This window comes from Silurus meridionalis, chromosome 9 (assembly GCF_014805685.1).
Source record: "Silurus meridionalis isolate SWU-2019-XX chromosome 9, ASM1480568v1, whole genome shotgun sequence".
In the NCBI taxonomy this organism is placed as follows: Eukaryota; Metazoa; Chordata; class Actinopteri; order Siluriformes; family Siluridae; genus Silurus; species Silurus meridionalis.
Window position 1 is genome coordinate 14,423,274 of NC_060892.1, and position 15,646 is coordinate 14,438,919.

The window sequence follows — 15,646 nt, forward strand, 5'->3', positions numbered from 1 at the left end:
TCTCCACTTTGTAATACTAACAGAAAGACCTTCAAAACAGAAGACATTGCAATTTCTCGGTAACATGACAAGCTTTATTCTTTGTCTTAAATGAGGAAATGACCTGCCAATGTTTCCTGCTTCCAACACTTTGAGAACTCTCTGTTCACTCGCTTCATAATAAATCTCTCCCAATGACAGGTGCTTGTAACAAGATAATCAGTGTGATTCAGTTTAGCAGATCAGAATCGATATGTAGACTTTCAACAAAAATAACTATAAATAGATTTAGACATATTATAAAATTATATATAAAAAAAACATGTAACTGACAAACTGATGTAGTATAAATGAAATCAGACATGCTTTGGCACAAACAGATTAATATTCCTTGTGATTTGTACTGTTGCACAAATGTAAAAGCTGATTGCAAAATTCATTAATATCTTTTGACCAGTCAAAATAGAGCATTAAACAGTGATGTAGTATAACTACAGTTAACTAATTAGCAACTTATACTAATGCATTACTGAACCAATTTCAAGGATTTAAATAAAAATTTTTATAACTAATAATGTGCATGCTGGATCTCCCCATTGTTTTTTAATTCTTCTTACCAGACTGACCTTGAAAACTTTCTAAATTAAATACCCAACCATTACTACAGACAGCTAATAATATTTATGAAAAAAATATATTTTCTTAATAGACAGCTGGCTGCTAACTGATCTTCCTTGACAATGTCGGTAGACAGTGTAGAATTTATATTTAGATCCTGCCACATAGGCTTATCCCCATTATGCAATATTTAAAACACCAACCCTCGGTACAGACGAGTTCCGTCTCTCTGGGCTGCCCAGCCGTGGGTAATTTCCCTCAAAGGCTCCAGCCAAGCGAGAAACATCCACAAACACTCGCAGCCAAAACACACCACGAGTGCATTTGCACATGTACTGAAACAAAGCAGTTGACATTTCACAAAATAAAGCATTTGAAGAAATGTTGGTCTAGAAACATCTCCTGGATTCCAGCTTTTGTATTTAAAAAATTATTAAATGCTGTTTATATGGATACATAATACAAGCATACATTAAACAGAACTACAGGTTTGCAATTCTGATTATAATATAATATATATATTTATACTCTTTTAATAAGGAAGCAGTTGTTGGAACATAAAACCTTTAAATTCCTCATGAAATCAAAAAAGTTTTGGGACTTTAATGTTAGCCTGTAGTTCAATATTTACAATCTCTTTTTACCACTTAATAGATTAGCAAAAAGTTTGGTGACTTTATTCTGCACTCTAATCTAATCAGATTTTCTGTCTAATCAAATCCTTCATAAAATCTTAAATCTTTCAACCCTCAAAATCCATTATACTGACTGCCAATTTGTCTTGACCCTTAGGGCTGTAAGGTAATTTAAACATTATTGGCTATTTAAAATAGGAAGGGGTCACTTATTAGTTCAGGCCCTGATTTCCTGTTTCTATGGAAACTAAGTCAACACATCAAATAAAGCTGCACTTTTCAAGGCACATCCCAGGGACTTTAATGGTTCTCTAAACGAATCAACCAAGTAACCCTTAACATTTGTTTATTTATTTATTCATTTTACAGTGAAAACAATTAAGTGAATTTTCTTTGGAAGGAGTCTCCACTGTTTTTAATGGTAAGAATGTCCACAATTTTTAGGGAAAGTAGTAACACAGTGGACTTGTGCTTGCAAGGTCAAGAATTCAAATACCAGCACCATAGATCTGCCACTGCTGGGCCCTTGAGCCAGCAACTTAACCATTAACTGCTCACTTGTATAAAGGAGAGAATTGTAAGGGCTGGATTAGGAAATCATGCCTTAAAATGTCATAAGTATCAAGCTGTAAGTTTTCAAACACCTTTAAAAAACAGATGATTAGTCTTTGTGGTTTCTTGCAATTTGTGTTTTTTCTAACAGGACAAATTGCATGTATTAACTTTAATTACAGGAGAGAGCACAAAATACTTTACACTTTAAGGTTTCCAAGCATTGCTTTTAAAGTTGAAAAGTGAAAAAGTGTCTGATAGACGTTTTATAATTGCTCTAACATAAGTCATAATAGGAGCTAACCTGTTTTACAGTCATTATAGAACATGCACTGCAGCCATAAATTGATTACAAATATACAAATAATTTATTAGCAAATTGTTAATGTGCTAAAAGGGAAATAAAACAAAAAGAAAGTGTGTATGTCTTCATATGAGATCATGTATTTAATTCTAATTTGAAGACACTGATTAGTTTCAGTAGTTTCAGTAGCTTTTACTAAATAACCAAAGGAAGTAAACATGTCTGCATTATCATTATTTTGTTTGGATACTTTGACTTTATTTGAAATTCTTCTGAAATTTCACCATTGACTTATAATAAAACATGTCTATCCTGATAGGTGCGATCCAGGATGATTTTGCCCCCATTCTCAGTGCACAATGTATATCATTATTAACAATGCTATGGACTTAACAGTCAACAAAACAACAACTGTTGGAGTATCCACTGGAAGAATGATGTTCATTGCTCAAGGGCAGTTCTAGAGACTTGTGGTCTCTAACATTAACACTTTGGGTTGATTCTTTTCTTAAGACTATACTATCTGAACCCAGGTGTAACGTTCAGTGCTAATGTAGGTTGAGTGTTCATGACAGTCAGATATCTACCTAAAAATGTATGTATCTACAAATCTTGTTGACAGGTAGCTCCAAAACACTTTCCATTCATTTCTGCTGTATGAGTTGACCTCTTAGATGCTCAGATCATCATTATAAACACAACAGAGAAGCTTCATCCATGAAGTGTGGAAAGGGGAAACAAAAACAGGTGATTAATCAGGTTGATTTGTAACAGGAACCTTGAACTTAAAGTTCTTACGTTTTTTTAGCTGAGGGCTCTTAGTGCCCTACAGTGTTCAGGTTCACCTTAAAAAATGTGAAAGCATCCCTTTAAATAAAGACCCATTCTTAAAGACTTGTATAAAAGGCATGTGGAAGCATGCTGAGAAGGGAGTGTGATGGTGTAGTGCATGCTGAAAGCAAAGATGACAGAACAGTGCACTAGAAAAGATCCTGTGGTCACTGACATTAATGCTGCAAGGAGGATTAGTGGTAAATTTTGGAGGATATCAGGTGAACATAGGATTTGTAAACTGTACATCTCCACTCTCCTGGATTTCATGCTTGATTTCTCTAAATCTATGCCGGAACAAGTGGAGGCAGCCAGACTCTCGACATGGTCGACTTTGCTTGAATAATGCTCTTTTTAAGATATACAGCAGATTCTTCAGGACTCTAACTCTGATGTCACACACTTGTTTTGACAAGTCATGTTGATCTCTGAAAACTTGGGATGGTTTGTCAAGTTTTATTTATTTTTGCATGTCGACAGACTCTGCCTTGGGTTATTTTTTTTGCTTAGGGAATTGCTGGAAATTTTGCATTATAGAAATCGTTTACTTTGTATTTTTGTTCATTGGCTCTGACAGCTGGGTTCTTCCAGACATTAAATTTAAACGGCTCCCCATTTAAATTAAAGTATTTGCTACTGAAATGTTAATAGTCAGTCGCAATAAAAGTCAGTCGCCAAAACAGGTAAACATTTTTTTTTACTTGGAATCACTTAAAATTGCTTTTTGAAGTCTTACATTGTCTTAATGTGAAGCTGTATTAGATGACTACTAACCATGTTTAGCTAGGAAACTAAATTTGCTGGACACAATTTAACCATTTCATATTTTATTAGTAAACTGTGAAAAAACATGACACAAAAAACAATATATATTTCCCTGTTTCCACCAACACTACCTGCTTTTTGTTCATTATATAAATAATGACTATTGCTATAGTCAAGCTCACCACTGTCAATTTTTACATTCAAATAAAGTCAAGATTAAGTGATTAAAGAGAGATTATAACTAAGTTTGAATCAAAACTGAGGCTCTATTTGACAAAGTGTAAGGGAGAGAAAAACATTAGATAGACTTAGATTCCCCAGGGGGAAAATTATTGCATTAAAGCAGCAGCAGGCTACACTACACAAACAGTAGTCGGGGAGAAAAACCCCCACAAACAAACAAACACAAAAAAAATGTAAATAAATAATTGTACTTCAATAAATAAATAAATGCAGTATTGGAGATGATGCAACATAAACAGTGTAAACTGGCAATTCGAAAAGAAAGAAAAGAAGAAGAAATTAAGCTTGCAATTTGTCAGTGTATGAAAGTGTGCGTAAAGTGACAGCGAATAATGGCATATATATGTAAATTACTATTATCATCTGTTATTATTTGAGGTAAATCATTGTACAGTGCAATTGCATATGGCAGAAATGATTTCCTGGACCGTTCTTTGTGACAGCAAAGCTGAATCAGTCTGTTGGAGAATGAACTCTGTGCCTTTATATGCGATTATGTAGTGGCTGGAATGGATTTTCCATGATTGACAGGATTTAGTTCAGTAACCTGTTGTCCCTCACTGTCTGCAATCTGTCCAGTTTGTATTCAGTCTTGCGGATGATTTTATTGATCTTGCCTGCATCTCTGGCACTGATGTTATACACAACAGTGTTGGTCCCCAAGTTCAATCTTCTTTATATATATATATATATATATATATATATATATATATATATATATATATATATATATAGAGAGAGAGAGAGAGAGAGAGAGAGAGAGAGAGAGAGAGAGAGAGATAGATATAGATATAGATATATATATTCTGGTTCTGTTGTTTATAATACAAGACTACACAAGACTGTTTATAAAGCGCTAATTTAAGCACTTAATGAAGAGGTAGTTGATTAAACATTGTTTGTCAGCTGTTCAGACATCTAAGAGAAGTTTATTCCACAATGTACATTAGGTACTGGAATAGAGAAAATCCTTGATGTGTTCCTTTCTTGTACCCCGAGAGATGGTGGGATGGTTGAGCAGAAATTGATAATGAAAAGAAGTGCAGGTTGTGATAAATGCTTTAAGGTACTATAAATGTTGTCCAATATGGTTTTGGATTTAACAGCTGTTCATTTTGCTAGAATTATTTATTAGCAATGTGTTCTAATAACGATTAGATGTTTGCCATACAAGCTAAGATTAAAAAAGAAACAATAATGTCTAAGGGTATAATCTCAGTGAAAGTTTAAGTAAATAGAGAGAACAAAAGGATCTTAGGATCTAAGCCTTGTGGGATATCAGTGGGGAGTGTGGAGCAGATGTGGATCTTATGTCATGCCATGAATTACAAAATTATTAAGGACAAGAGTCTTGTGGTTGATCTTGTGAATGCAGCTGAAAGATCGAGGAGGATAATGATTGATGACAGCTTGGATGATCTAATGGCATGGAGCTTCTCAGTGATGGCCACAAAAGGTATCTGTGGAATATCCCATTTTGTAGCCAGACTGGTTAGACTCTGTTTTATGAGAGAAAGACTGTAGAAGGTGTGTTCAAGGATTGTAGAAAGAAATCAGAGAAGTGATACTGAATTATCAGGGGTGGCAGCAAAAGACTGGCAGGGTTTAATCTTTCCATCAAAAGGGTTCAAGTCAATTGTAGAATAAGGTTAAGCCATTACTTTAACTAGTTGTCTTATTTTGTGCATTGCACCAGTGATTAGGCTGATTTTAGAAGAATGAAGTACTTATATACAGTATATATTTAGGTAAGGTATTTGAAGTAATTCAATGTTCAGTATTACAAAAGATTGAGACCAACTGACTGTGTTGTGGAAATATGACTGGTTGTTCTGTCAGATTCACTTAGATGGAATTGGGCATTTCAAATATAGTTAAGAGAGATCAAATACATAAGAGAGAGAAGAGAATAGACTTTAATTGTCACATATACATTACAGCACAGTAAAATTTGTTCTTTGCATATCCCAGCTTGCTCAGAAGCTGGGGTCAGAGTGCAGGGTCGGCCATGATACGCCCGTCCTGGAGCACAGAGGGGTAAGGGTCTTGCTCAAGGGCCCAAGAGTGTCAGCTTGGCAATACTGGGGCTTGAACACCCGACCTTCCGATCAGTAACCCAGCACCTTAACCACTGAGCTACCACTCCCCAAAAAATCAGTTTGTGGGCAAAAATTTTTTGTCAATAATAATATCGTTATAAAATCCTTTTTCCTTAAAAAAAAGTATTTGTTTTTTACAAAACATTAGAGTGGGTAAAGGCAGTAATGCTGCACTCCAGACTCACAGTTTACAGAGATTCTGTCAGCACACACAAAGAGGCAGAAGATCAAAACAAAACCTGGGGGCCAAACCACTCTCTCTCTCTCTCTCTCTCTCTATGATAAAGCACTGTGGATAAAACCTCAGAATCCTCTTTCTACCCTGCTTGACTACCCCATATTTGACATATGACTTGATCTAATAAAAATTCTGATTAATGAAACTTCGGTATTTTATCAACACAGCAATCAGAGCATATTTATAATCGTTGATACCGCATGGTTTATCTCCTCCTAATCCCTTAATGTTACTCACTCACAAAATGATGGGTTTCTGCATCATTCTGCAGCCCAGAGAGCCCTGGGGAAAAAAACACATCTCTATGGCTAACATGTGAGGCCAAGGGAAAAAGCCTAGTTGCTCTGACCTATACTGCACTAATCAGATTACTCGGAGCATAAACATTGCTGTAAGGCCTAAGCGTCTCTGCTGCTTGTTTCGTAACATTGCCTGTCCATTAGATCAGAGTGCCCTATATCCATCAGCAAAGTAAACACTGCATCACTGCTGAGCCGCAGAAGGTCGAGAATGGCTTGGACCAGTTTAACTTTTCTGAGGCGGTTTTATTTGTGCAAGAAAGAGCACAATGTTTTTTAGGCTGTATTGTTTACAAGGAAAAAATAACTGGTGCATTATTATTATTTTTATAATCTGCATTTAAATAGATGGATCAGCAGCTTGAAATAATTCTCACCAAATATAATTCAGGGCTGTTTAACTTATTTATTTATCATTCCACACTTTTCTCCCACATTGGCTTAAATGAAGAAAAAGTATACAGACCAAACACATGTTGTTCAAACACAAATTGCACAATAGACAGAAGACATATTTGTATGTTGTGTTTTTGTGATGATACTGATCTGTCTTTAAGAAGATGTCTACAATAATAACTAGAATTTTTGAGATGATTACATTTGAGTGCAAAGGTAAACTTTATGTTTTGCCAGTTGACGATTTGTTTTGTAAAAATCTATAAAACCAAATTTAAAAAATGGCTGTTTACTATAAATACTTTGTATTCTGTATCGTGTCTAAAGAGTATACACACCTTGCTCCATCTATAAACACCCACATTGTCACCATATTCTGTCTGCAAAATTATTATGATATTTTTCAAATAATTCAGAGTCTTAAAATGTCTAATTACATGAACAACTCAGTTAGCCGCTCAGACTTTGTCCTCTTCTTTGTTAACAGATTATATAGACACTATCTGCTGATGTGGATGACTGCTCTGACACTGATTGGACATGACTTCCCTTTGAGCTGCCATGTCTTTAATGTGGAACTGAATCGAATAAATAGGATTCAGCTGCCAGACTGAGGTGGTCAGCTATGTACAGACCACCAAGCTGAGGTCAAGCATTAGTATGTACATCAGATCACACCTCAGTGAGCTGTACTCTGTGTACTTTTGAGGCAGCCTGTATTTTACATTCTTTTCATTTTTTTTATAGTTTTTCCTATTTTAATGTTATTCTGTTTTTCCTAGTTTTGAATCTCTTTTGTATACAGTGTTGCTAAATATTCAAATCTGACTGGTTGAAAGATGTTGAATTTTCTATAACAGCATCTCTGATGGTAGTTACAGTATGATGGTAGTCCTCCTTTTCTGTTGCCCTACTTTTTCTTTATTTTTTTAAATCTTAATGATCGCTCCAAATTCCTTCTTTCTATATCTCCTTTTTTTCTCCTCTTTTGTATTTTCTGACCTTCCCTTGCCAGGCTCTTCCTTTGTTCCCCTTACACCTACTAGGTATATAAGGTAATGCAATTATGTTATACATACTATATGGACAAAAGTATTGGGACAATTGACTTTTCCAGCCAAATGTGGTTCTTCTGCAAAATATTAAACTACAGCGTTTATGCAATTGTGTATGGATGTAGTAGCATAAAGATTTTTCCTTTACCTGAACTATAAGACCCAAACCTGCTCCAGGATGACAATGTCCTGTGCACAAAGCCAGTACCATTAACACATTTTTTTTTTTACATGGGTTGGAGTGGACTGTTGTAGAATTCTGAACTTACCCTGTTTAGCACCTCTGGAATGAATTGAAACACTGACTGCACCCCAAGCCTACTCACCCTACATCAGTACCTGTCTTAATTAACATCCATGTGGCTGAAAAAATCTCCACAACTACACTTCAAATCTAATGGAACATCTTCCTGAAAAGTAGAGGATATTATAAGAGCAAATGATGACTAAAAGTGAATTGGAATGTTTAAAAAGCACACTGATCATCAGATGTCCACAAAATTTTTGCTTCTAATATTTGTATCTGTTTCAATATAACGTTTATGTATTGCTGACAGAAGACACCTACTACATCTGCATTTTCTATACTCAATCAATTTGAACAAGTTTGGGAATTTTGATTGATAGAATCTACTGCAAGCTATTCTTTAAAAATCTACATTACACCTATTCTGAAGATTTTAGAAAAAGTTTATGTAAGTAAGTAAATGAACTAATAATAATAATCAACATATAAATATTTATATACCCTTCTTATGTTTATAGACACTAGACACAAGTCCATTTCTTAAATTCTTTCTAAATCAAAAGTATTAAAGTATTTATGTATTTGCTAAGAATCTGTTTGTAACTCTGTGTTTGATTGCTTAACTTCCTTGCTTTTGTTTTGCTTGACTTATGACCCTTTTTCTTGTGTTTGTTTGTTTTTTTGTCGTTAAAAAAGCCTTGCAACCATCTCCAGCACAACCTGACACTATAAAATAAGTAATAACAGAAAACAACACTTCCTCTTCCTCCTAGCAAAATATGATTCATTTTGCACAAATTGTGAATCTACCTTCCTATTAAATTAATAATCTCTAACCATAAAACCAACCTGTGGTGTGCCTTGAAAGACAGCAATTTCCATAACAAATTATCCAATGTCATGTTCTAATTTAATTTATTTGTTAATCTTTTTTGTTATACAAAGTGAATGGCAAATAGTAAGGCTTTATTTTGCCAAGAGATGTTTAATCTGCCAGATGTTTAGTCCAAATACACACATGGATTAGGTCATAGACATACAGACATGGATATTACTATAAATGAGACATGGGTATGTGAACCTTCCCGGAATGATGTTTGAGTACTGGAGACATTTTTTCCAATGATGTTGACACAGAGAATACTGCATGTTAACATTAAATTCTTAAAATTCATTGTAGTTACAGGTGTGTGTGTGTGTATTTGTGTGTGTGTGTTTGTGTGTGTGTGAATGTATGTGAGAAAGAGAGAGAGACAGAAAGAGAGAGCATTCAGGACCAGACAGTCCCCCCTTGACTCAGACATCCCTGCTTTTCATGCTAGCCCACTCTTAAGCGTGTTTGACAGCTCGTCCTCCAACACAACCTCCCTGCAGCAGCAACGACTCTCAAGCTTTAACAATTTATCATCACTGAGCCTTTGTTGGCAATACAGTGCCATGCCGAGGGAATCTGCGTGCGCAGGGCTGGCATGATCAAACTGGCATGTCTTGTGACCTTGTTGGGGAAACAGTTGTGAATATATGTAAATACCAGAAGCCTTCAAGGCTTGCATTAAGGATTGCACAAAGAAAGAAAAAAATTCTTCTCTTTTCCTTCAAAGAACAAGCCTTTTTTCTCACTCTGAATTTTCTAGTGATATCAGATTCAACGCCATATTTAATGTAAAATCCAGCCTAGAAGTGTTGGTTGGATTAAAAATCCCAGAATGTAATGATTTATCACAGTGTCCTGAAAATCTCTCTCTCTTTCACTCTCTCTCCTATTTCTCTCTTCCAAATTCTCTGTGTTTCTGCATTAGTGTCATAAAAAGGCAGCAAAAAATGAATTCTCAAGTCTGCGATTTCTCATAATTGAAAAATAATTCATTTGTCATACAGCACCAACAATGTTCCACAACATTAATTCAACTTTAAATGGATAAAAAGTCTGAAAGTATTTTCTAGTTATGTCATATTTAACTTCATATCACTTTTATCACTTCTAGTCAAAGACCTAGAATGCAATGGGTAGCAGCAGAGAATTTTTTATAAGTTAACAGTTGTGATGGTTTTAGCATGAGGTTTTTGGAGCAAAGGAGGTGATAGTAGAAACATAATAAAAACACTGTAGGAGCAAAGTGCTACTTCAACATAAATAAATCTTCAAGACCGAACATTAATTTTATGATGTGCACAAGTGACTAAATGATGTGGAGGTGGAAAAAGTAGTTTTGAGAATTTCATTCCTGAACTGAGAAACGCTCCAAAGCAACTGAGAAAAACTGTAAGACATTTGGTTCAGCTAACCTTTTAGGGTTAACATGTCTACTAAGACACTGCAACTTCACCCAGCTACTTAAATTTAGTTATTTTATTGCTTTTTTGCGTTGGTTTTGCATATCATTGGCTGGCCATGTATTTCACCCCTAGGCCTTCAGCGATGTCCTAGCTGAACTAAATGTCTTCAATATTTTTCTCAGTTGCTTTGGAGCGTTTCTCAGTTCAGGACACATCATTTAGTCACTTGTGCACATCATAAAAGCATTTCTTGTTGTTTCGATCAAATTGTGAATGCTTTGGTATATTCTAATAATTGAGTGTGTACAAGTGTCTGCGGTATCGCTAATTATCAGTTATTTATGTCATGTTTCTCAATATATATTAAAATTAATAGTCTCAACCCCCAAAACATGACTCATGAAACTATTGTGGTTTAATGCATTTATGAGAAATAGCGATATCATTGAGAATAAGTATGTTTACAGCTTTACAGAATTTATGAATTAAAGTGAATGATGTGTGTTTGTCCCCGATGAGCAGCCTGGGGCGACTGTGGCAAGGAAAAATCTCCCTTAGATGTTATGAGTAAGAAAGTTTGAGAGGAACCAGACTCAAAAGGGGAACCCATCCTCATTTGTGTGATATCAAGAGTGTGACAAAAACATGCCATCATCATCATCATCATCAAAAAAAAAAAAAAAAAAATGCCATCATATATGACCATGATTCAGTTGTGGTATAAGCCTGCAGTTTAACTTGAAAGTTAAACTTGCATGCTTAAACAACCAGCAAAAAACGGTAGACAGAAATAATACAGTGTATGAATTTATGTATGAATTACACTGGGTCTGAGTACCAGCGCACACTTCGGAGAGCTTTGTCAGCCACTAGTCAACACTCCAATTCCACTTTGAGTGTGTGTCAGAGCATAAACACTAATGAACCACAATGAACCTTTAAATGAACCACTCTGCTACATTTTATGTTTACTTAGTGTTCTTACCGGAATGGCAGACATTTAAAAAACTCTGAAATGTTAGTGTGAATGTAAGCAGTATGCAATAGTGATCACATTAATTAAACTTAATTTTTTCAATTAGCATTTTGCTAATAGCCTATAAGTATGCGATAAAATCGTAGTAAGCCTATGATAATATTAATCTATGGAACAGTGTTGACATGGTGGTTATTAAAAGATGTGGCAACATATTCATTTATAGAGTTAATGAGTTAATATTTAGAGACCACAAACAATATGAGCACAAATCAAATAGCTTGAGCCCATAAATTAATATCTATAAGTTGATATCCCTCCTCGAAAGTGGAGACTCACATTTAATTAAGCAACAGGAGGCTGCATTATTACTACTATAATAACATATTAGGTCACACTGCTGTTTTCACTGATCTTGTCAAAGTGTGATAGACATCAATTTTGACAGGCTGTGCTGGGTGCTAATAGATACAGATAAATGACAGTTGCAGATTACTAATCAAAACATATCACTTTGCTCAAAAACAGACAGAAAGTCAAAATGCATTACAGGAAGATCTCTTGTGTACAGCTGCTGCCACTGAGTGGTATGAGCCACCCAAGGGCAAGAACTCTACTGTGGTCTTTAGTTAAAGGTGAGTGACTCGGACCATGTTTACACTGCATATAAAAAGCCCTCTTGAGATGTTCCCAAACATGCCATGGAAACACAAGCTTTGAGAATCTGTGATATGACAATCTGTCAATTGAACCTTCTCCTCCCACCCGTACCCACCCTTCCTCTTGGGTTATGAGGTGTGCAGTGTTCAGACACGGTTCATGCACATTAAAGTCACATTAAAGTAGGTCAACGCGTCTCTGATGTGTACACGCCCTGTTCGGCATATCGGAAAGGCCAATAAATCATTCATTATTAAAACATTATTAAAGTTTCATTTTGATTTTGCTTAGCTGTTAAAGCTCTGAGGCTGACATACTGTATATATGTCAACATACTAAGTGGAGAAAATTTTCTAGATGAGGACGCTACAGCTCAGTTCTTAACATGTGTCAAAATCCTTATTTTATCTCTCAAAAGTAATTGTGTCAATGAACATATCATGGCAATCAGAATAACAAGTACTTTTGTCATTGTTCACAAACAAGATCATCAACATGTTTAGTCATGTTGTCAGTATGACGCTCACAGTTTCAGTATTTCCTGATATAAACTACGGTTTGGAATACAATGATTGAAAATGCACAAGGCTGAATTTCTTCTGTATGGTATATATGAATTTCAGCAGCACAAATGTATTTATTTGTTTACATATTTGATTTATATTGATTGCATGAGACCGAGCAGGATTCACACTTTTACTGTACTGTAATAGTGTTTGTTTGTTTCTTGGTTGTTCATCCTTTTTCAGAAATTGTAATTCTGTGTTTTTCTCTGTCTGTATACACTTTCCAGTTTAAGGTTTATGAGATTCACCTTTGGCCTTTTTAGAGAACTATTTGATTATCGGTTGATTTGATGCCATACACTCTCCTTCATTAGTAAAATTCAAGGTTCATCTGCACAATTCATCAATTCAAGGAACATTTTTAAAAAAATGCGATGAACTGATGCCGAGATGCTTTGGGGGGTTCTGGGGACTATTTGGATGAAACTAATATAATATATTTTAATCAGCATGACATAAACAACTGTTAATGTAGGAAACAGCAGACAATTGTTCACAATTGATTAAATAAATGTACTAAAGCATTCACAATTTGATCAAAGTAACAAGAATTGTTTCTATATGAGCACTAAATGACATGTCGGTTGAACAGGTAGTTTTGAGAATTTCTAAGAAACGCTCCAAAGCAACTGAAAAAAAAAACTCTAATACAAAGCACATGCCACAATTTAACCATAATACAATAAATGCAAATTACATTCTTCCATAGATATCTTGAAGTCTTAACACATTCAAGGGTTTTATAAATGTAATAGTCCTTCATTAAAAATCATTTGTGGTATTTAAATTCTTTTTACTCTAAATGTCATGTTCTACACATAGTTTTGCTTATTCTTATAAATACATATAGTTCTTCTTCATAAGTACAAAGTCAAATTACATTATGTGGGTAGATTTAAAGTGGATATATGCATTGCAATTATATTGAATGACAAATAATAAAAATGTTTAAATACATATTTCCGATTGGGTGTGTATTAATATGAACAAAATATTACTTTTACTAGCTAAAATGTAACTACCCAGTTACATTTTTTGAAAAAATATAAATATATCCTTTGTTAATCTTAGCTGTGTGTTATGGTGTAAAGTTTTAATCGTGATAATGTCAGTTGTGGATGACGTAAAACCGTTTTTGTACTTGAGTAAAAATACAAATGTCTATTTAAATACTGTATAATAGTACTCCAGTGAAGTAAAAGTACTCTTTTTACATTTTGACTTAAATAAAAGTAGAAAGGTACTTTTTTTAATGGACATAAGTTAAAAGATATATAAATAAGATTTATAATAACTACATTTTAATAATTTATGCAATTCAGTGTTCCATTCTCCTGCACATCATATCTTTTAAATGTTGGAGTTTTCTATTGGTACAGACAGTGAGAGAACCCTTACTTCATACAAACTCTAATATTAGAAGTGCACGGTTATGCTTGTGGTCTCACAAAAAGTTCTCGTTTAACGAAATTTGTCTGATTTTCAATGAAGTGATGAAGCTTTTCTTTGAAGGGGTAATAATACATCCTTACAGTCCACCATTGGTTACTGTTCACATGTGTAAATCTTAGTCTGATCTAGTGACACACACACACATAAACACACACACACACACACACACCCACACACACACACACACACACACACAAAACTAAATAACTACTTTACCTGCAGTCATTACTCTCAACACTTTGAAGCCTTTTGGCTTCTGACACTGAAGGACTGTTTTTATTCAACATAAATGTAATATTTAATCAACATACCGTAGAGACAGCCTTAGGTGTTGCCAGCAGCTGCAACATAACTGTACATGCAATGCAAATGTCCTGCTTCACTCTCTACCGTTTCTTCCCCAAGGGTTCATATTAGAGATTGATTTATATCAAGATTTAGATCATTCTCATTCATATAATGATTTATTTAGTTATTTAACAAAGAATAAAGTATAATCGTTGATATGGTGCAGTTTTCTGTATGTAAAGTGTCTCCATTCCAGTATAGTCTGTACAAAGGATACAAAGGATTTAGCATTTTACTGTTTCTCTGTAACAATTTGATTTTATTTGTATAGTGGTATAGTACAGTGGTCCCCAAACATTTTAGCACTACGGACCAGATTAATGTCAGACAATATTTTCACAGACCAGCCTTTAAGGTGTGGTGGATAAATACAGCAAAATAAAATTATACGACCGGCATATAAACTGGTGATTTTTGTTCATTTTGCTTGCTTGGGGGTTTCAATTTAGCGGTAATGTATTATGTGTTACCGGACGGAGCAGCCCCTTTAAGAAGGTAGCGGATGTAGGTAAGACATGTGACCGAGGCAAGCATCCTGACATGCATGAAGTGTGAGCCATAGACAGATGTAGCAGAAAGAATCCGGTAATTTTCCAAAATAAAACATACAAACAGAATCAGATAATAAAGAAAAACAGAAATAATGTAAGTTATGTATTCTTTCTACGTGGCCCAGTACCAATTGACCCACAGACCGGTGCCGGTCCGCGGTCTGGGGTTTGGGAACCACTGGTATAGTATATAGTATACTATATAGTTGTATAGTTTAACAATACAAATTGTGCCATTATTGCAGCTTTACACAAATATATAAATTTAGGATATACACTGTACAATTTTTAAATGTATCCTTAATGAGCATGCCAGAGGTCAAAGTGTCAAAGAAAAACTTCCTGAGATATTATGAGGAAGAAACTATGAGGGGAAACAAACTACAATAGACACAGGGATAGCGCCATTAGAAATAATTTCCTTCAATAACTGTGTACTATATGGTTCCTTTTAGGAACTCGAGCTGCATCAAAATGCTTTGGGAATGAGTGTTCACGCTCTGAAATAATGTGTGTAATCAGTCAAAAAACTGGACGCTGGTCGTCACCGGCGGG